Consider the following 21,180-nt stretch of genomic DNA (forward strand, 5'->3'; position numbering starts at 1 on the left):
TCCTACAAAGAATGCTGTTAATTCACTGATGTTACGCATTCGATGCCTGTGAGTCAGTCACTCACTCAGCTGGCTCGGACTGAGACCTACTTTATACCAGGTGCCGATCCAAGTGCTGGGGAGACCCCAGAGGGAGCCTGGATCACGGCATCACTGTCCTTAATTTGCTCCCAGAATCCTACTCAAGAACCCTACATGGGATAGGGGGGGCGGAAGCAGGTGAGATATGGTGAAATTCATTTCATTATGTTCCTTTAGACATATTTAAAAAGCATGAAAATAGTCGCTAATTTTGGTAAGTTTTCTTTTCCTTTCCTATGTATTTTTGAGGATGGGTATAGTTTTGGTGCAGCAAGAGTAATTGATAGATCTTTGGTATGTTAGGATTTTATATGAAAAATTAAGAAGGAAACTGCACTTATACAAAGAGAAGAGGCAGTGAGGAAAAAACAAGCTACCCTCGAACTTGGCTACAATTCAGAATTCCTGGTTTTCAAAAAAGGGAAACATAATTCAAAATAAATTCCCTAAATATTTTAGCCCATAGTAGAAATACATGGAGGCAAAGTTCAGCTCACTGGAAGCTAGAACAATGTGCTTACTTAAGCGAAGGTATAAACAGACCACAGATACTATAATGCATCCTTTATTTTAAACTAGTTCATGTGAGCAAGTTTCATTTCACATAAATTGCTAAGTAACAGTTTTGGAAATATATCCTTCTTGATTGGTAAAAATAGCTCACGGATTACCAGATTCAACAAAATTTAGTATTAAATAATTTACTTATTTCCTTCAGGAAATTCTTTTGAGTAATCTGAGTTAAGTGTTTCCTCTATCTGATCTATTACTTTTCACAGAGAAAAGTAGTATTATTTGCACATGACCTACTTTTACTCCTCTGGAAATATCTGACTGTGAGCTCAGGTTAAGGGTTGTCTACTGCACAGTAGGGAAAAAAAAGTTTCATTTCACAGCGGAGATCAGAATCATTTTTTTGAGGGGCGTGGTGAGCTGGGGGACAAGGGAAATTCCTTTGTTTCGAGACAGACCCCAGGAATCCACACTGAAGCTGAAAGATGAAGCCCTTGTGAAGAAATGTGGAAGGACACACTGACACGAAAATGTGTTCATTCTGCAAAAACAGAAAGAAAGAAAGAAAAAATAATTTAACTGCCCTATAAAGAGAATGGACAGAAACTTGGTAATAAGGGAGAGAGAAGGAAGGTTAAGAAAGGGAGGAGAAACAATGAAAGGAAACTTGGATGCGGTGGGCAGAATACCAGGTTTCTGGAGCCTACAATGAAGGATGATAAGAAAAAAAGTACAGTTTAACAAAAGTTACAAAGTTTAAAATAGTTTAAAAATTAAAAAACAAAGTTAAAAAAATAAAATTTTATAGTGGCATGGAAGATTTTAAAATGATGGAGGTTTTTTATTTCAAAATTCAAGTTGTTTGAGTTTCTCCCCCATGCTACAAACAACAATAACACCTGCTTGTGTAAGTGGTTTTGGGGGACACCACAGAGAGGGACGAGCTCTGCAGTTAGGTTGGCCAGGAGCATAATGCTGGTGTGGAAGGCAAGACAGAAGAGAGATCAACAGTTTCATGAAAACAGATACTCAAAGCCAGAAATTATCTTAAAAAGGTTAGTGTGGTAGGCAGAAAAATGTTCCCCGCCAATATGTCTATGTCCTCATCCACAGAACATAGGAAGAGGTCAGATTCCCTGGCAAAGGGGCCTATGGTTGCAGATGTGGTTAAGGTTGCTAACCAGTCGACTCTAAGAGAGACCAGCTGGATTATAGATTTGGGCTCAGTGTAATCACCAGGGTCGTTAAAGGAGGAAGAAGGAGGCAGAAGAGGGGAGAGAGGAGAGGAGATCTGACCACAGGTTCAGAGTCAGAGGCACACAACCATGCTGACCTTGAGACAGAGAAAAGAGGTCACAGGCCAAGAGACGCAGGTGGCCTCTGGAAGACAGAAAAGTCAAAGATACAGTTTCCCCTGAGGCCTTCAGAAACAGCCGTGTCAACACTTTGACTTCATCAGGCTTCTGCGTTCAAGAACCCTACAAGGTTAAATTTGTGTTGTTTAGTGGAGACTTTTTCTTTTTTCTTCCTACTACCATGATGTTTGGGGATACTAGTTACAACAGCAACAGAAAGCGAATACAGTAAGCTCCTTGAAATGTTCAGAAATTGCAGATAACACTGGACTGTCCACTTTGATGTGGGATTGGGCTTATGTGAAAATCAAAAGGACAGTGTGACCTTTGCTAACATCTGCTTTTCTCATTTTTAGGAAGAGAACAGTAAGTCAAAACCTCTGTTGTTATTATTTTAGACAGTGTCTCTTAAAACATTATGTAACCCTGTGCCTTAGGACACTAAGAGAGTCTCTGTCCTTAGAAGAACCTGGATTCAGAGAGATAGGGTCTTACATCTGAGTCCCACAGTGGTCTCTTATTGGCAATGAGAGCTTGGGCAAATCAGTTACCCTCTTTAAGCCACAGGATCTTCATTTGCAAAAGGAAGATAAGAATAAGGATTGTTTGGGTGATTAAATTGTACACACACACACATGCACACATACATATATGTACAACATTTAATACAGTGACTAGCACATACTAGGCACTCAACAAATTCCTGTTATGGATTTTTAAATGCATATATAAAAGGAGGAGAAATTTGCAGGAAGTTGTAGGAAAACTTAGTTCATGGCCCCAAAAAGGGCTCTGATCAGTCAGTCCCCAGTGCTGTGCTAATAAGCAGAGACTATAGCACTTGAGGATTTATGTTAAACATAAAAAGGAAGGTATTTAAACATAATTATTAAACAGCAGGTACATTTATAATGTTGGCTGGATCATCTTATCTGGAGAGCTTTAATAAGCAGAGAGTCTCCCCTGTTCTAGAGATGGCCACGCAGGAAAATGACGTGGGTGGGTGGGCCGTTCTCACCCCAAGATCACATGACTGAGTACTCACGGAAGTAACACCTCTTGTATGTTATTCCAGATGGACTGTCCTCCCATGATTATTGTCAGCTGTGTCATCAGTTCAAGGAGACAGCCACTTGAGTCACACTGGAATATTAGAAAGAAAATCTCATTTAAATTTTGGATAGCTCTAACATGAAATAAAGTCATTATTTTATGCCTAAAATATCTAAGGAACAGAGAGTAAAGACACTCTTCATTGGGCAACTAAGAGAAAACCTGAAACAGGTTAGACTGTCAGAACACAAAGCTGTATTCACACCTCTTCATTTCTGTATTTTTACAGCCAATACACCAGATCTCACAGATAAGTCACAAATCTGCCCTTAAAGAATGTGTTGTAGAAACACGAGGAGTAGTAGTTGACAAAGTGGAACAAGAACACCTTCATGGCTGGGTTGTTCTCATAGTCAGTCTGGTCCTTGGGAGCTCTGCAGCTAGAATAAAGAAAAGTTAAGTCTGCAAAATTGTGAACGGCTTTGAGACCCTAATCAAAGCCACGGACACATGAGTTAACACGCTAAATATGTATGTATATATATATATATATATATATATATATATATATACACACACACAATTCACACTGTTTTCATATCAGCTCTTTTGAATTTCTTAACATATCCACTATGTTAATTCCAACTGTACACACTGTTGTAAGAGTTTCTCCCACTAAGAACGAAATATCTCACAAGGCAAAAAAAAAAGTCACCCGTTCCTTAAAATTTATAAGCACATAAGTATCTAATGGGCAAGAAATTTCCTTTGTCAGGTGTAATTTGAAAGAAAGCTACTTCTAAACATCCTGCTAAATAATATTCTCTTGTCTCCCTGAACGGCAGTAAGGTAGGACTATTGAAGAAGACAAACAAAACACGGGGCAACTTGCTAGAAGCATTTGGGGAACATAAAACGGGTCATCCTTCTAGTTCAGAATTTGAATTGGTCTTAGTATTTTCAGAAGATGACAACTGAGCAGACCACTGGGAGAACCACCCAGCCACATGCAATGTGTGGGAAGCACTTAACTTAGGCCGCTAAGCCGCTGGGTGGGATACAAGCCAGAGAGAAGAAACATTTATTATAGAAGTCGCAGCTGATGAGAATAGAGCTACACTAACGGGAACAGCATGGGGGGAAGACATATAACAGTGTGATTAATTGTCCTCTCCGTAACGCACAAGCAAATCTGCCACTGGAACCACGACCCTCTTCCACTTATTTGCAATACAGAGACTATTTACTTTCAACAATAGGGTACATTATCTAATGTAATTGAAATTATTATTAAGCACTGACATATTTACACAGAGTTTGGACATTCTAAAGCTTCCTTTGTCCCTTTTACTAATGCAAAAATGGAGCTAATTCACTTCTCACATAGGCTAGAGAAAATACGTTTACACTTGAAGTTAACTAAAGACTGTAATGTACTGCAATTGAAGTGCTTAAAAGATAGTCTCTGTTTTGACCTTGTTCTAAAACTAGTGTAGAAATTATCTCAGCTGCAGGAGGACCTTACCAGAGTCAGTCATCATGATTGCCACTTTCTCATATATGGCGTTCAGGGTCACCATGATGATAAAACTGATGAGGGAAGCAGTGATGGGCGTGGCCCACCTGCACAGTCAGGTACTTTTGGATTGGGTCTGTTCCATTCAGGTTCTTGGGAAGTTTTGCAGAAAATACAATGAACACTGAAAGTCCTTAGACAATGATCCCAATAACTGAAGCAATGGTCAACAGGACCTGACAACCCAAAAACCCAGCAGCATAAGACTCACTAATGATCGTATTTTTACACAGAAAACTTGCCCCCAACCCAGCTTAAACAGAAAACATGCATGTGTTGTAAACCTCACATAAACGTGAGAAGTGATATAAATCGCACGTAAATGCCATGAGACGTGAATATCAGGCATGTTAAATTTTAGGGGAGGAGGAATGAAAGATGTCAAAAAGAATGAGTGCATCCAGTAATGTAACATGCTGACAGCAGGAGCAGCTGTGTGCAGGGCATAGGGAATATATGGGAACTCCACTTTCTGTGAATTTTTCTGTAAACCTAAAACTGCACTAAAGAAGGAAGCCTGTTAAGTATATTTTAATGGGTGAAAATGGGGTAACTGGTGGCATGATATTTTGGAGGGAAGTCTGTGATAGCAGAACCAATGAAAGTATCCCTTCTACATCTGTAGAATTACTTAGGTTATGAACTAGTTGTAACCCATGAAGGGGATATGCTTCCTTTCAAGGGAGAACCTATCACTGATTCAGGGGTCAGCAGGTGCTAGCTATCGTCTTCATTCTGAATAAAACCAGTGAAGCTGTGGACATGCCCTGAGGGAAACAGTGGAAGTGACAGCAGGTCTCTGCTGATGAAAGCTTCACATGCTTTTCATACTCCTTGAGATCTTAAAATGGCAGGTATTCCTACTCCCTGCATTTACATAAGTTTCATGTCCCTGATCCCCTGTAGTTCTGACTGTGTGGACCCAAGGGCAGCGGGGGTGTCTGAAGCATAATTTGCACGTGGCTGATAGGGTTTCAGTTCCTCACTTGGCAGGTTTTTTCCTGCCCATTGAAGAATGCACATTAAAGATCCCATTTTTAAACTGTTTTCCTTCCATCTACCTTCTTGGTCATAGTCCAGAAGCATGTACTCAGTGTCCCTGGCTGCTCCTGATGACTGCCCCAGACAGAAAGCTACAAAGAATGTGAATTTCAGGACTAAGTGAACCACATCATGTTATTTACAGTAACAGCGGGTGGCTGGCTTGCACCTGCAGGGGAGAGCAGAGGGAGTGTTTACAAGCCCCCCCTGGAGCCACACTCCTGCATCTGGATCCCAGCTCCGATGCTAGCTGTGGGGCCTTGTGGAAATTTCTTAACCTCTAGGGGCTTCAATCTCCTCACCCATATAATGGGAGGATAATAATAGCAATTTATAGGACCATTGTGATGAGTCAATTAGTTACTAATTGTGAAAACAATTGGAACATTAACCGCAGGCATGTGAAAAACTCTACCTAAATATTAGCTATGAATATGGTGACCAAAGTCTTTTTTTAATTATTATTATTATTTTTTTTACATTTTTTATTGATTCATAATCATTTTACAGTGTTGTGTCAAATTCCAGTTTTCAGCACAATTTTTCAGTCATTCATGGACATATACACACTCATTGTCACATTTTTTTCTCTGTGATTTATCATAACATTTTGTGTATATTTCCCTGTGCTATACAATGTTATCTTGTTTATCTATTCTACAATTTTGAAATCCCAGTCTATCCCTTCCCACCCTCTACCCCCCCGTAACCACATGTCTGTATTCTCTGTCCATGAGTCTATTTCTGTCCTGTATTTATGCTTTGTTTTTGTTTGTTTTTGTTTTTTAGATTCCACATATGAGCGATCTCATATGGTATTTTTCTTTCTCTTTCTGGCTTACTTCACTTAGAATGACATTCTCTAGGATCATCCATGTTGCTGCAAATGGCATTATGTTGTCGGTTTTTATGGCTGAGTAGTATTCCATTGTATAAATATACCACATCTTCTTTATCCAGTCACCAGTTGATGGACCAAAGTCTTAAAAAGGCGTTTTTCTTAGTTTTTAAGCCATCAGTTTGTAGAGAAAGCATTTTATTTTCTCCTCTACTCTCTTTCATCATCCTTTCCTTCACAGTTAAGTCTTCATGCTTGTGAAAGGAATAACTTTTTGGTGTGTGTGTGATTAAATGTGAAAATTAGTTAAGGCTGAGAAAAATGTATTATAGAAGGTATATTAAGCCTTCCTCTCTTGTACAGCACATATAGGCCATTTAAATAGTATGCATTTTTTAAAAGTCTGCATAATAATTTTTTAATTATGTATTAAGTAAACATAAAAGTTAAGAATCCTTAAATGCTTACTATTGCCTCAGCACACATCTATTTTTCAAAATCCTCACAATTACCCTGTGGGGAAAGTAATATTATATCTCTTTTACAGATGAGGAAATAGAGCCACGTGGAAATGATGCAATTTGCCCCAAATGAAGCAACTTTTATGTGAAAGTACTGAAATACTCAAAGAGCCCAAAGACACACTAACTGTATAGCACTGTCTCCTACATGGTCTGTAAAATCAATTCTAATTCATTTCAGAACTTTTACAAACTTGAAACATTTCCATTTTTCTTCCAAGCACTTAATGGGTTCAATATTTCTTAAGAAACAGGAAAGCTTTCCATTCTCCTTCCTTAAGTTTCTTATTTATCATCTTTTCTGATCATAAATTTAACATTTGCTCATTAAAGAAAATTTGAAAGCACTCAGTAATGGACAGAACTTCTGTCCTGTATCTGTCCCCAGTCTTAGAAGAGGACCCAGAACTTGCTTTAGGATAAGTAACCTCCCTTTCGTTTTTAGTCCTGTGATTTAACCTCGATTGACCCACTCTTTCTGAAGCACCAGAAGTAGATCTCAGTTGGTTTAAGACAAATAATACCCCTCATTGTATTGGCCTCGCACATGATTGGAGAATTGGCAAATAACCCAGGAAGAGCCACTATTATGTGAGGAGATATGTGCTGGTGCCCATGTGAATCATAAGCTTCCTCTATCAAGAGAGAAAGGGGCCAAAAGGGACCTGTCTTGGTTTGGATGGATGATCTGGGATGCTGCGTGCCTAGAAGCATCATGCTGAGACATCTTTGGACACAGAATGAAGACAGGACAAAAGCAGCCCTTGACATCATCTGGGCTAGAGTATCTCTCCTTGACTGAAGCCAGACCTCAGACTGGAGGTTTTCATTTACAGGAACCAATAAATCCCATGCATCCCCATTTTTTGGTTGTTATTTAAACACATTGGAGATTGATTTTGTCACCTGCAATCAAAAGACCCCAACTCTGAAAATGAATAAAAAATAAAATAAGAATAATTGCTTCGACCTTTAGACATAATTCCTTCAGAACGGTGCATTGTTTGTATATTACAAATCATTTTATATATTAATTTTATCCTCAAATCTATCATAACACTTTGACATGTCATAAAATATTTTCATGGACACACTTTTTCATGACTGCATACTATTCTACTTTGTGAAGGGTTGGAAGAATATTTTGGCTGAGATTTTATATATATATTTATACACATACATATAAAAGTATGTCTGTGACTTGCATCCATACTGACTTTTCCCTGCCATTTTGAAATAATTCCTGATTAAAAGTTTTTCAAAGCTGAATTAGTGGATTAAAACATATGAGTATTTTTGACTCTTGATATCAACTGCTAGACTGCTTTCTAAGAAGGCTTGAGGAGTACACCAGAATTTAACACAGCATTGTAAATCAACCATACTTCACAAAAATTATCCAGTAACTAGGCATGGTATTGGTGATCACTGGCATTTCATCCTCATAAACAGAGCTGTGTCACTTGAGAGGTGGAAAACTATTTCATTTTGATGTGCACTGAGTGAATTACCATTGAAGTGTGACATCTATTTTTTCCTTTGTGAATGTGTGTTCATCTTTTCGGCCTTCTGCGCTCCTGAGATTTTTTGATGTTACCTTTGAAGTGATCTGAACTCTCTATGTATTGAAGGAATTAGCCCCTGGTCGGATTTGTAAACAAATAACATCCTCTGGTGTTTTGTTTAAAATTAGGATGCTTCTGATGCATGGAAATCTTTGTATACTTTCCTCTGAAACTTACTGTTCATCTAGAGGCTGTATACTCATCCATATTTATTTCTAGTTTTTTTTTTTCTAATTGTGTTACTTTTTAAGTGTTTCTGGAATTTATCACAATATATGGTTCACTGTATGATTTCAATCTTTTCTTTTCCCCCCAAGTAGCTAACAAGTGTTCTATTCACTGAATAACCTTTATTTATCTCCCTGATTTGTAATGCCTTCCATCTCTTATATTAAATTATTATTGATATCAGAGCCCATATCTGGACTTCCTGCCCTATTTTCTAATCTGGCTATTCTTGAACAAGTAAAACTCTCATTATCTTATTAATTATTATATTACTAATATTATTTTATTCACAATAAACCCAAAAGAATTTTATAATTTCTGATACTTTGGAGATATGATCTTTTAATCTAGAATCATGTGATTAAAGCACCTTTTATACCTTTCAGTAGTTTTTACTTTTATTTTTTGATAGTTCCTACTATCCTTTTGTTAGGCTATTTTTGGATATTTTACCTTGGCTGTTACACTTGGAAAATTTTAGAAATCTTAATGCCTCCAACTGGTCTCTTAATCAGACCCTGGAGAATCCTAAACCACTGATCTGATTTGAACAAATGAGGTGAAAAGAATTGGGTGAAGCACTGTGAGCAGAAGAGACTGTGGAACCTCCAGAGTGGCACCCTGCATTGGCTCAGATGTTCTCTGGAAAAAGTTTTCTCTATGAGACTACATAGTTCCCAGCTTGACTTTCAGTTTTCTCAGCATTTCACATTAGATTTTAAAAGTCTGTGGCAGGTTCTTACCCAGAAATAGAGCACTTGCACAAAGGGTTATATGTATACACTTTCCCCAGGTGGTAAAGGGAACACGCTCTTCTTCCTAATTTAAAAAACAAGTTTAGTCAATCAAGGGATTACACCAATGAAATGATATTTTTCCTAACTGGTCACTAAATCCTAAACATAATATAAAAAAATAATAATTTTCAGACATAGCCTCATTGTTTGTAAATGCATGGGTTTTTTTCTGTTTTTTTTCTTTTTCTTTTCTGTTAACGATGTCAAACGCACAACAAAATATGTACAGTGTTCGTTTTAATACTATTTTTTGAAAATTCACATGTGAACAGTAAACTGTTTCCCTGCCATGGTCTGAACACCTGACCAGGCCAAGCTTTAAAGCTCTATTCCTTAGCTTGCCTTTGATTTCAGAAGTGATGGTAGTTACAGCTTAGAGTCTGTGCAGGACAGAAAATATCACAGCTGTCTGCAGCTAACTGGTCTCTACTGTGTGTTTCTTGGTTGAACTTTATGTTTTAATTAGCTACAACTATGAAGTTTAAGAATTTCCATTTTAGAGTTTATATTTAGAATTTTTTAAGAGATGAAATCAGTAAGACTCAAGATTTACCTGGATTATAAAACCAGATATAGTATAATAATAGCTGTAACTAAGTACATGGCCCTTCCTCTCTGCCAGGAGGCCTTCCAAGTAGATTCTGTACATTACTTCGACCCGTCTTTACCACTGTCATGAAGAAGCAACTCTCTTATTCTTATTTTATAGGAAACAATGGCACAGAGAAGTTAAGTTGTCCAAGATCACTTAGGAAGTAAGCTGCTGTGTTCAAATATGAATTTAGGCAACTTCATTCGCAAGAACTCACTACCACGACGCTGGCCTCTCTAAACAATGGAGCATGCTTTCGCAAGTAAAGTAAAATACTTCAAATAAAAAACTAAAAAAAAATAAGGCAATTTTTTAAATAAGGAAGAATGATAAAGTTAAATGAGTCTTCATCTTCAATTTTTCAACAAGCATGTTTCAATGAAAATTTAAACTTATTAGTTGGCAATTTTAAATTTAAACTTGGCAGTTTAAATGACCAAAAAACTTTTCTTCAGTATTTTTTGTATGCTGCCAATATGATAAGTTTTTGTTTTTCAGGACTCAAAAGCATTATGAACATCTAATTTTGTCTTAGTTTCAGCTTTCATCTCTGAATGTACAGTCTTTCACCAACATACGCTTTTACCCACATCTTCAGTTGTAAACAATGGGAACTATTCATAATGGGGATTATTAGAAGCTTATTACATTGTAAAAGACCAATGTCACTTTCTATTGGTAGCTGAACCTCATTTTTGTTCATTTATAAAAAGAGGAGTTTGACCTACTCCCTCCATATCTTTTCAGTGCCAACATTCTGTAGATCTGTGATTCAATTTATTAAATCAATATTTGGAGACATTTTCAGATGATCCTAGTAAAAGCATTTTTTTCCCAAGAGTTATTCATGCTCACAACCTACTGTCCTGTTGCTGCTGACCGCAAGCACCATCAGCTCTAAATTATCTCAGCTGATGGAAAGAAGCAATAATACAGATGACTCAAAAATCATCTTTTCATAGCTCTGGAATGTTGATACAAAGATATATAGTTTTATTTTTTTAATTTTGCAGCAGGAGTGGCAGCAATAAATTTACATTTCCAATTATGTAAAATGCCTAGCTCAAACACTGCTCAAATACTGATGGCACCTCAACAAATGTTTCCCTGCTTCTTCTACCCTTTCTCTGACTTTAGGATGAGAGTCATGCTTCTTTGTGCACATCCCAATAGGAAGGGGGAGCAGTGACCGGGACTTAGTTCAAGACAAAGGGGCACCTAGTCTACGATGAAAAGGAGGCTGCAATAATGAAGTTGCATGTGAAAAAATGGGAGTCAACTATAAAAACCAATTTGTCTTTCCTTCTACATCTGTGTCATTGCAGCTAATTTATATTTTGCATTTTTTTATTGGTGTTATGAAAGGATACAGATCAATGCCTCTTTTCATATACACTTATACCAGTCTTTTTCTTTTCCCCTTTTTTCTGTTATTATGAAGGAAGGACCTCACTTCTCTTCTGTGTCCACCATTCCAGGCAGTGCTCCTTCAACTTGGCTGCACATTAGAATAACCAGAGGAGCTTTAAAAACTTCCCTATGCCAGAATGCACCCCAGGCCACTGAGTACCATCAGAGTTTGCAGTGATGGAATCCAGGCACCAACATTTTTTAAGGTCCCCTGGTGATTCCAACATGCAGCCAAGGCTGACAAGTCCAGAAGTAAACACACTAAAGTGCATCTAAACAGCACCCGCTTTTCCTGGGTAATCTCATCTATCTCCACGTGGGGACAACGTGCCTCCTATTCTGGCCAGACTTGTTCTTCCTGCTCAACCGTGTCCCATTTGTACTCAAGCACTGCCTGGCGCTGATTCCAGAACTCCAGAAGTAAGGTGACTAACAGAGAGAGAGAACAGCAGAATGTGGATCTTCAGTGATGACTGATGCTTCAGAAATCTGTACTTAATATTTATTACACTTAACACTTTGGTAAATGGTTAATAAAATCACATTTTATTTATAGGCGATACTAAAGAGAAAAATGAGTTAATACCTTTTTTTTAAGAAAAAAGAAAATGAAGATAATTTATTGAACTTTTGGAAACAGACAAGCTCTCTAGCTCAAGGGAAAGGTATTAACGTGATGGTCAGAGGCAGGTGACTATCTGATGCTAAAGTACCTGCTTCCAGCATATTATGCCCACTAAAAACACAAATATCGGGGGGAAGGGTGGGTATATCTCAGTGGTAAAGCACGTGCTAAGCATGCACAAGGTCCTGGGTTCAAGTCCCATTACCTCCATTAAAAAAATTAAAAAAAAAGCACAAGTAACTGTCACAATTTAAAAGCAATGCACGGTGCACCCTCCAAGCCTTCTCCTCACATCACTCTGTCTCTTCTGTCCAAAGGATCTGAGGGTGGGGAAGGGGATGAGAATACTTTAGTAGCCCCTGCATTTCTATTTTCCACCACCCCAGTCACACAAACTTAAAATAATATTCTTAAATATGGAAAACTGCCATTTTCCTCAATCATCGGTAATTTTTAGAAATCATCATTCTGTTTTAAGACTCGTAATTTTAAATAGTAGACAAAAACAACATGAAATGTTAATTGAAAATGTGGCTTCAGGGTGAATCCCCTAAGCCCTTCTTCCCACCAGACTGTTATCCCTAGGCCCCAACTCTAGAGAAATTGCAGAATAACCACTATGTCCTCCACCATTGTACGTGAGTCTCTACAATGCTCTGAGAATAAAGAGGAAAAAGACACAGTCCCTGCTTCCGGGAGCTCCTAGGTGCACAGGACTCATTGTGAAATGATGGCTGAGGAGGCGTGTTAAGAGGGCTTGGATAACAGTCAGCAGAGGGTGCTCGGGGCAGGGAGCCGGAACTGTAGCCAAGGCTCTCCCAGAGGAGAGAACCACTGTGGTGAGCTCTGAGATGCCCTAGAAGTGATCAGGTGAACTTATAATGTTAAGGCCATTTCTCCCTGGGGAGCTGCACATGCAAAGGAGGGAGGCCAAAGAGAGCCAGGTCCCTTCCAGGAACTGCAAATAGTCTAGAAGCGAGCACAGGGTGTGGGAGGCAGGTGAGGCAACCAGGTGGAGAGATCACAGGGGCACATCACAAAGGGCTCTGTGTGCCTCCAAGGTAGAGGAGACATGCAAAGTGATCTAGAAAGAGACAAGATAGAGGCAGGGAGGACTATTGGCAGGTTCATGTGAAGGCCTGCTGAGGCCCTGCCAGGAGGAGAGAGAAGAAAACATTTCAGCAGGTGGACGGATTGGCCACAGGTGTGATGGAAGGGCAGGAAGGGGACAAAGATGCCGACCAGCTTTCTGGCTTTGGCAGTGTCTAATTTATAATGCCATTCCCTGAAATAAGAAAGGCAGGAACCTCCTAGAGGAAAACATAGGCAAAACATTATCTGACATACATTTCAAAAATTTTCTCCTAGAAGAAATAAAAGCAAGAAAAAACAAATGGGACCTAATGAAACTTACAAGCTTCTGCAGAGCAAAGGAAACCAGAAATAAAACAAGAAGAAAACCTACGGAATGGGAGAAAGTTTTTGCAAGTGAAACCGACAAAGGCTTGATCTCCAAAATATATAAGCAGCTCATACGACTCAATAAGAAAAAAATAAACAACCCAATCCAAAAATGAGCAGAAGACCTAAACAAGCAACTCTCCAAGGAAGACATACAAATGATCAAAAAGCACATGAAAAAATGCTCAATATCACTAATTATCAGAGAAATGCAAATCAAAACTACAATGAGGTATCACCTCACACCAGTCAGAATGGCCGTCATTCAAAAATCCAAAAATGACAAAGGCTGGAGAGACTGTGGAGAAAGGGGAACCCTCCTACACTGCTGGTGGGAATGCAGTTTGGTGCAGCCACTATGGAAAACAGTGTGGAGATTCCTCAAAAGACTAGGAATAGACTTATGACCATATGACCCAGGAATCCCACTCCTGGGCTTGTATCCAGAAGGAAATCTACTTCAGGATGACACCTGCACCCCAATGTTCATAGCAGCACTGTTTACAATAGCCAAAACATGGAAACAGCCTAAATGTCCATCAACAGGTGACTGGATAAAGAAGACGTGGTATATTTATACAATGGAATACTGCTCAGCCATAAAAACTAACAACATAATGCCATTTGCAGCAACATGGATGCTCCTGGAGAATGTCATTCTAAGTGAAGTAAGCCAGAAAGAGAAAGAAAAATACCATACGAGATCGCTCATATGTGGAATCTAAAAAACAAAAACAAACAAAAACAAAGCATAAATACAGGACAGAAATAGACTCATGGACAGAGAATACAAACTTGTGGTTACCAGGGGGGTAGAGGGTGGGAAGGGATAGACTGGGATTTCAAAATTGTAGAATAGATAAACAAGATTACACTGTATAGCACAGGGAAATATACACAAAATGTTATGATAAATCACAGAGAAATAAATGTGACAATGAGTGTGTATATGTCCATGAATGACTAAAAAATTGTGCTGAACACTGGAATTTGACACAACCTTGTAAAATGATTATAAATGAATAAAAAATATTAAAAAAAAAGAAGGGCAGGAAGAGGGGCAAGTCATGAGAGGAGACAACTGATTCAGTTCTGGCTGGGTGCCTGTGGGCTCCAGGAGAGATGTGCAGTAGGCAAATAAAAGTCTAGAAATCGGGAGAAAGTTCTAGGCTGAGCCAAGTAGTTTTCCTGTTTCAAGAGGCTAATTGGTGTGAGTGGACAAGCTCACAAGAGGTGTATAGGGATAGCTCTCACCCTCCTGCATATGGGATGCATTTGGGAGCCTTTAAAAAATAGTGCACCACAGCCTGGAGTGGGGCCTTTGTACTGTTTATTATTTTTTAAATACTTCTTTTATTTTTGTGGGGAGTATTGAGCTTTATTTATTTTAATGGAGGTACTGGGAATTGAACCCAGGACCTCTTGCATGCTAAGCACGTGCTCTACCACTAAGCCATACCCTCCCCACCTTTTTTTGTTTTTAGACGTTAGCTCTACCCAGCAGTCAGGGTTGAGAATCAACCTGCAGAGAGCAGAGAGCCTTGGGGTTAGAGAACAAGGAGAAGCTGCCCAGAGCCCTGTAGACCCCACCAGGGGCAGCCGGAGATGCAGGGAGCCTCGGAAGGGCTATGAGGAATGTGAACTCAACACTCCCCAATGGCAAAGACGTCAAACATGTTTCAAGCACCCACTTCCCAGCAGTGTTTGTTCTGACTTTACTAGTATTCCAGTAATACTGAGTGAGAATAGAAATTATCTGGACACAGGGATCAAATTCAAATGCTGATTATGACCATTCTTAGTTGCATGATTACTGATTAAAAATTACTCGTCTGCCACGTGTAAAACGGGGGACCTAGCACAGTGCTCGTGGGCTGCTGTGAGCGTAATGAAATGACATCTATAAAGGCGCTCCTGACTCTCAGAGGTAATTGCTACTATTGTCCCCATTTGGGACACCAAGAAACAGAGGCACAGAAAGCTTCAAACATTTGCCCAAGATGAGGGTTGAGGTCAGGAATCAAGCCAATGACTTCTTGGATCCAGAGCCCAGGATCTTCTTACGAACAACACGGCACTGCCCAGGCTCCCTGCTTCAAAACCAGCCTCCCTTTGGCTCAGTTCCATGGCACCTGCACTGCACAGATGTCCTCACTGCCTGCCTGCCCTCCCGGTGTCTGACCCCAGCACTCCTCCCCCTGTCCCACACAGCGCTTCCTTGGGCACACCATCGCTCACGAGGCCATTGCTGTGGCTACTCGGATGTTTACACGGAAACGCAGGTGGCAGCCCAGCTTTTTGCTATACATGCTGCTGTCAGTGGAGGCAAAGAGCTCACAGTTGGTGGGGGAGGCCACTTGTGGTCTCCTCCTTGGCTGGAGAGCTGGATGAAATCCAGTTTTCCTTTGCAACTTAGACATCCAGCATGAGAGATATGTAAGGCCATCTGGCCTCTCAACATAGAAATGATGCCCCCGCAGTCGTTCTTAACATTGTAATCTCCTGGCTCCACCAGGGAGCACAGGCCATGGCCTGTTGTCCACCAAGTTTTGTTTCCTTGCACAACAGCTACAATGGGGTGAGTTAACACCGGACCAGAAAATCTACAAAGCCCTCGTGTACTATTTCCTGACACTTGCAGGTCACCAAAATACCCCAGATCCTCCAAGTAAACAACTAGTAAGAGGAACTGAGCTGGCTCGTCTGTCAGACCCCTGATGGCAGGACTGATTTGGCCTCTCCTGCTCTCGGGATGATCCGTTCTCCTTCTGTGTGCCCTTCCCCGAGTGAAAGGGACTGTTCTTTGTTTATGGGCTAGGGAGTATTTATGGCTGTCTGACCAGAACCTTCAAAAGTAGAGCTCTTGGTGAGAGTGGAAGCATGGCACCCACGTCTCATGAGCTCAGCTACTCAACAGCCTCATCTAGCCAAGACTGTGGCCAACACCAGGGGTCCATGCTGTTGAGTGTTGGGTCTGGAGAGCAATGCCTTCGCCACTGAGAAGCTGCCCCACCACTTGTGACCTTGTCCCCATCGAGGGGGAGGTGACGCATCCATGGGATGAAAGCCGCGAGGGCACTAGGTGACTGTGGACCAAGCTGTGACTGGCTGGTCCTGCCCCCCATGTGACCCATGTTATCCTCAAGTGCAGAAAATCCCCAAAAAGACCCCTGCTTGAGTGAATGGGTCACCTATAAGCCAACTGTTCTTGAGCCGCCTAAGAAGCAACACAGTATATACAGTGAGCCACCCACTCACTGAAGTCCCCAAGGCTCACAGCTTCCTAATGTGACACTAGGTAATCCCAGCAAACAGAAGACCCTTACTTTATAATTGACTTGAGAATTCTACTACCAACACTGCCTTCCACCTTCCACTTATGAAGTTCTTTCCACTCTATCCCCTGCTCTGCAATTGTGCAATCAGTCCAGAGCTCCTTCATGAGACAGGAGGGAAGGGGGAAGGGCACTGCCATTAAAAGAATGGCACAGCCATTAGCACCGAGACGGTGGAAAAGTCAACTCCCAGTAGATCTTGAGCTTCAATACACACTCACTGAAATACAGCAGGATGCTATATGGCACTCCCACAGGTGCCAGGACAGGTTCAAGGCTGACCATGAAAGGTCAAAGGGTGAGTGGTGGCCCAATTTCTGGTAATCGCAACACCTTCCCCAAAGCGGTTGGAATATTCCTCCCACTTATTAGCATATGAAAATACTGAGTGCATAAAAACTAACAACCACACCTCGTGGCTGCTCTCTCTGCTGAGGGAGACAGCCCACACTATGTCTGTGGAGTGTGTATCTACTTTTCCTTTAAACTGGAGCACCCAACCCTCACGCCTCATGGCCTTTCTGTTGCCTTCTGAAACAGCCCACTCTGTCTGTGGAGTATATATCTCTCTGAATAAATCTACATTTACTGAATTGTGGCTCTCTCTTGGATTCGTTCCTGTGCAAACCAAGGACCCACACATCACGAGGTGCATCTCAGGGACCCAAATAAGACCTGGGATACGGCCATCCTCTCCCCCACATTTTCCTGTATCATACATTCCTTCCCAAAGGATCTCACCTTGTGCACTCCAAAGTAGACGGCACTCATGTGTCCTGACGTGGATCTGCTTCTGTGTTTATCATTTCTTATGTCCACTAGAACGTCATCTTCATGAGGACAGGGATTTGGTTCTGTTCACAATGGAAGCACCAGCACATGACAGGTGCAGAAGAAGTATTAGCTGAATGAATAAGCTGTGGGAAGTCCTGGGAATTCAACCTGGAACTCCTAGCCACTTGGGCCCCAGCTCACTCCAGTTGCTCCCTCCTACTCATGGCTGACCTCTTGCCACCACTCTCTGCTCTGCCATCACCTGAGCCTGGATGAGCTGAGATGAGCACACACCACGGAGAGCATGGTGAATGGTTCACGTCGTTGCAACACACTCGCCCTCTGACTGCCAGGGGTTACTTAGGATGGACAAACTGAAGGGAGCACCATGTGCACCGCCCTAACCTACAACTCACTTGAAGCACCAGGAATGCACACATGGGAAGCGCAGGCCCTTTCCAACCTAAGGAGAGGGACTATGGGTGAGAAGAGGGTCTCTGTCAACTAACAGTCTCTTTACAAGCCCAGTCTTAGAAAAGCTCTTTAAAGACACTTTTGGTATCTTCCTTGTGTTTCGGTAATCCCTCTAGATTTTGTCATTTTAATCTATGCATCAGAAATACAGATGCTCTTGAAATCTCTATTGATTTTCAATGAAGAAAATCCTCAATTTCCTTCTCTGCTAGGAAAATTACTGCACTTTATATAAAAAAAGGCAGCTTCCTTTCATGAGTTTCTATCTTCAAACACCTAATTTCACAAGAATCAGTGAAGCAGGACATGAAAATCTCGCTGTGCTTTATCACCTACTGGTGGGCAGGAATGAAATGAATGAGTACTGATCTCATGAGATGGGAAGGCTGGGGCTGTCTTATTCCTGCTACAGATGGAAGGGTCCATATCTGTGAAGGGGAGGAAGGACCAAGGATGAGAAACCAACATTTTCTAACCCATTTCTCTTTTTCAGAGTCTCAGACAAAACACTGTGATTTTATAAACAAAACAAGAACAACTGCACCCTTTTAAAAGCACGCTACAACTTTACTACTACACACGGCACTCTGTCATTGACCTAAAGGCGAATGACAGCCAAGAAATTTGCGGGGATCTTATTCTGTGCTCATCCCTTTTGGTCTTTGGAACCTCAGGAAGTTTGCCTCCTCTCCCTGAGTGTCGTTTTCTCATCCTTCAAATGGGAGTGTAACAGTCATTCATTTGCTCAGTGTCCATTCGACAACAGGAGACGGCTTATGAAAACAATAATAAAAAAAGCAAAACAGCATTTCTGATCTGTGCTTCTTCCTCCTCCTCCCTGAACATGAACTTACAGGCTAAAATGGCATCTTTCACTAAATCCCGAACGTAAGGAGCAGTTCTGATAAGGAAGTCACAGGACTGCAGGTGTAACCGAGAAATGACCCAGTGAAAAAGAATGAGTTGCCAGCAAATCCTCAAAACCCGTAAGGGTGCAAACCCTGGGAGTTACAGCCATGGGTGGGAGTTCCTTAGTTCCCCATTTCACAAAGCCGAGAACTTTGCAGGGCCCATGAAAGACACAGATAACCCAGTAAAACCACACCATGTTTTGGAGTACACCGGGGCCACATTGCTGCTGACCTGCACTGCTGTGTGTCCCAGAGCAAGAGCCCTCGGCGGGGGTGACTGTGTTTGAGGCTGGACAAGAACTTCCTGTTCTGTCTCTTTTGCTCTCTCTCTTCCTGCAATAAAACAACTGGTAGGACTCTGGTGGGGAGCACTGCACCCACATTCTCTGGGAAACCACACACCAGGCAGCTCTAGCTGATCTGAGAGAGGACACGTCAATGAACATATATACACCAAAGTCAGGCAGAAGGCTGCCTGTGGCCTTGGGAATCCAAACTAGCTTGTCCTGTTAATCAGGATATTACACATCTAAAGAAAGTGTGCACCAGATGAAGACGATGCCTTAGACAGCGTCGGTGGTTATGTCCAGCAGTGTCTAAGGACAAGTCATGCTCTGGTAGATGGGAGCATTTTGGTTGCTTTAAGAGTTTGCTACTGAAGGGCTGGGACATTTCATTGGGACTTGAAACTCCAGACCTCTTTACTCACAAAGGCAGACAAGTTAGGTGAGCCAGGTCAGCCTTTATTCCAACTTCCTAACCAAAAGGCTATGAGGTCGAAAATATATTTCTCAGACTCTTCCGCAACAAGGATTCCAGATATGGCTTTAAAAATTCCCATCAGAGACTGAGATTTGCAAATATTAACTACTATATATAAAAATAGCTAAAAAAACTAAATTTCTTCTGTATAGCACAGGGAACAATATTTAATATCTTATAATAAACTTTAGTAAAAAAATATGAAAAGGAATTCATACATATATATGTGAATATGAAAGACTGGAACATTGTGCTGTACATCAGAATTTGACACATTGTAACTGACTATACTTCAATTAAAAAAAATATATATATATATATATATATATAATGCCCATCAGCAGCATCTGAGTGTCACTGAAAGAAGAAACCCAGATGAATGGACGCTGAGGTGGTTGGATGAGCTACGTTATTTTGCTGGGGTGGATGCAGCCTGCATGGCAGAGATCTAGAAGGAATGCTCACAACAGCCACTCACTGATCTGAAAGTGAGTTAGGTTAACAGCTTTCTGAAATCCTCACTGCCCCTCCTGATGAGCCAAGTGTCTGGCGTTTCTCTGGAAATCACTAGGTGCAGCCTGGAACTCAAAGGTAAAAATTAAAAACTGCAGTCAGGTAGCAAAGAGACTGGCAGGACGCGTTGGACAAAAGTAGGTCAGAACCAACAAGGAATGGGGAGGGGATAGAATGTGTGTTGAGGACCCTGAATTCAGGGGTGGATTGTCTATGTTGAGGACTCTGAGTCAGTATGAGTAGATGGATTTGTGTGGACTATGGACTAAAATGGTGGCCATTGTTCAGATAAGTGTGATTTGGAGTATATTTATTTGAGGAGGGTTTTTTTTTTCCCCTTCAACATTGATCATTTCTAGGGAGCAGAATAATACTCTGCCACACAACATCTAAGTGCAAAAGAGATGCTATGGGATGATGGTGGTATGAAAAATTTCAGTACTGCAATTTCAAGCTTTCCTTAATGAGGTGCACCGCAGTAGGTACTTAAAATAAAATAAGGTACTTATATTAAAGACATCATCATATGTACATATCCTTTAAGATACACATATGGTGCTATAAGTGGGCCTGAAATGTGTTCTGCATTCTAAAATCCGATGAAATAAAATCAGTAGTTCAATATGCCTGTCGGCTCTAAATACATGATGTAGCTCATGATCACAGAAAGCAAGATCAGCTAGGGAATTTGAGATTTGTCGTTTCCAGTGTCAAAGTTAATATTTTTTGCTTTACTTAAAAAGCATTTTTTTAAT

The 21,180-nt window shown here is 40.7% G+C and overlaps 1 long non-coding RNA gene across 1 annotated transcript in view; it reads right to left on the reverse strand.

Moving 5' to 3' along the window:
* Positions 1 to 21,180, reverse strand: part of LOC140693453 (uncharacterized) — a 51,084-nt gene that overhangs the window by 10,519 nt on the left and 19,385 nt on the right. The window contains exon 3 of the long non-coding RNA XR_012069211.1: positions 2,995 to 3,092. This is a non-coding gene — a long non-coding RNA (uncharacterized lncRNA). The remainder of the gene's footprint in view (positions 1 to 2,994; positions 3,093 to 21,180) is intronic.

Source organism: Vicugna pacos, unplaced genomic scaffold (assembly GCF_048564905.1).
Source record: "Vicugna pacos unplaced genomic scaffold, VicPac4 scaffold_19, whole genome shotgun sequence".
Classification (NCBI taxonomy): Eukaryota; Metazoa; Chordata; class Mammalia; order Artiodactyla; family Camelidae; genus Vicugna; species Vicugna pacos.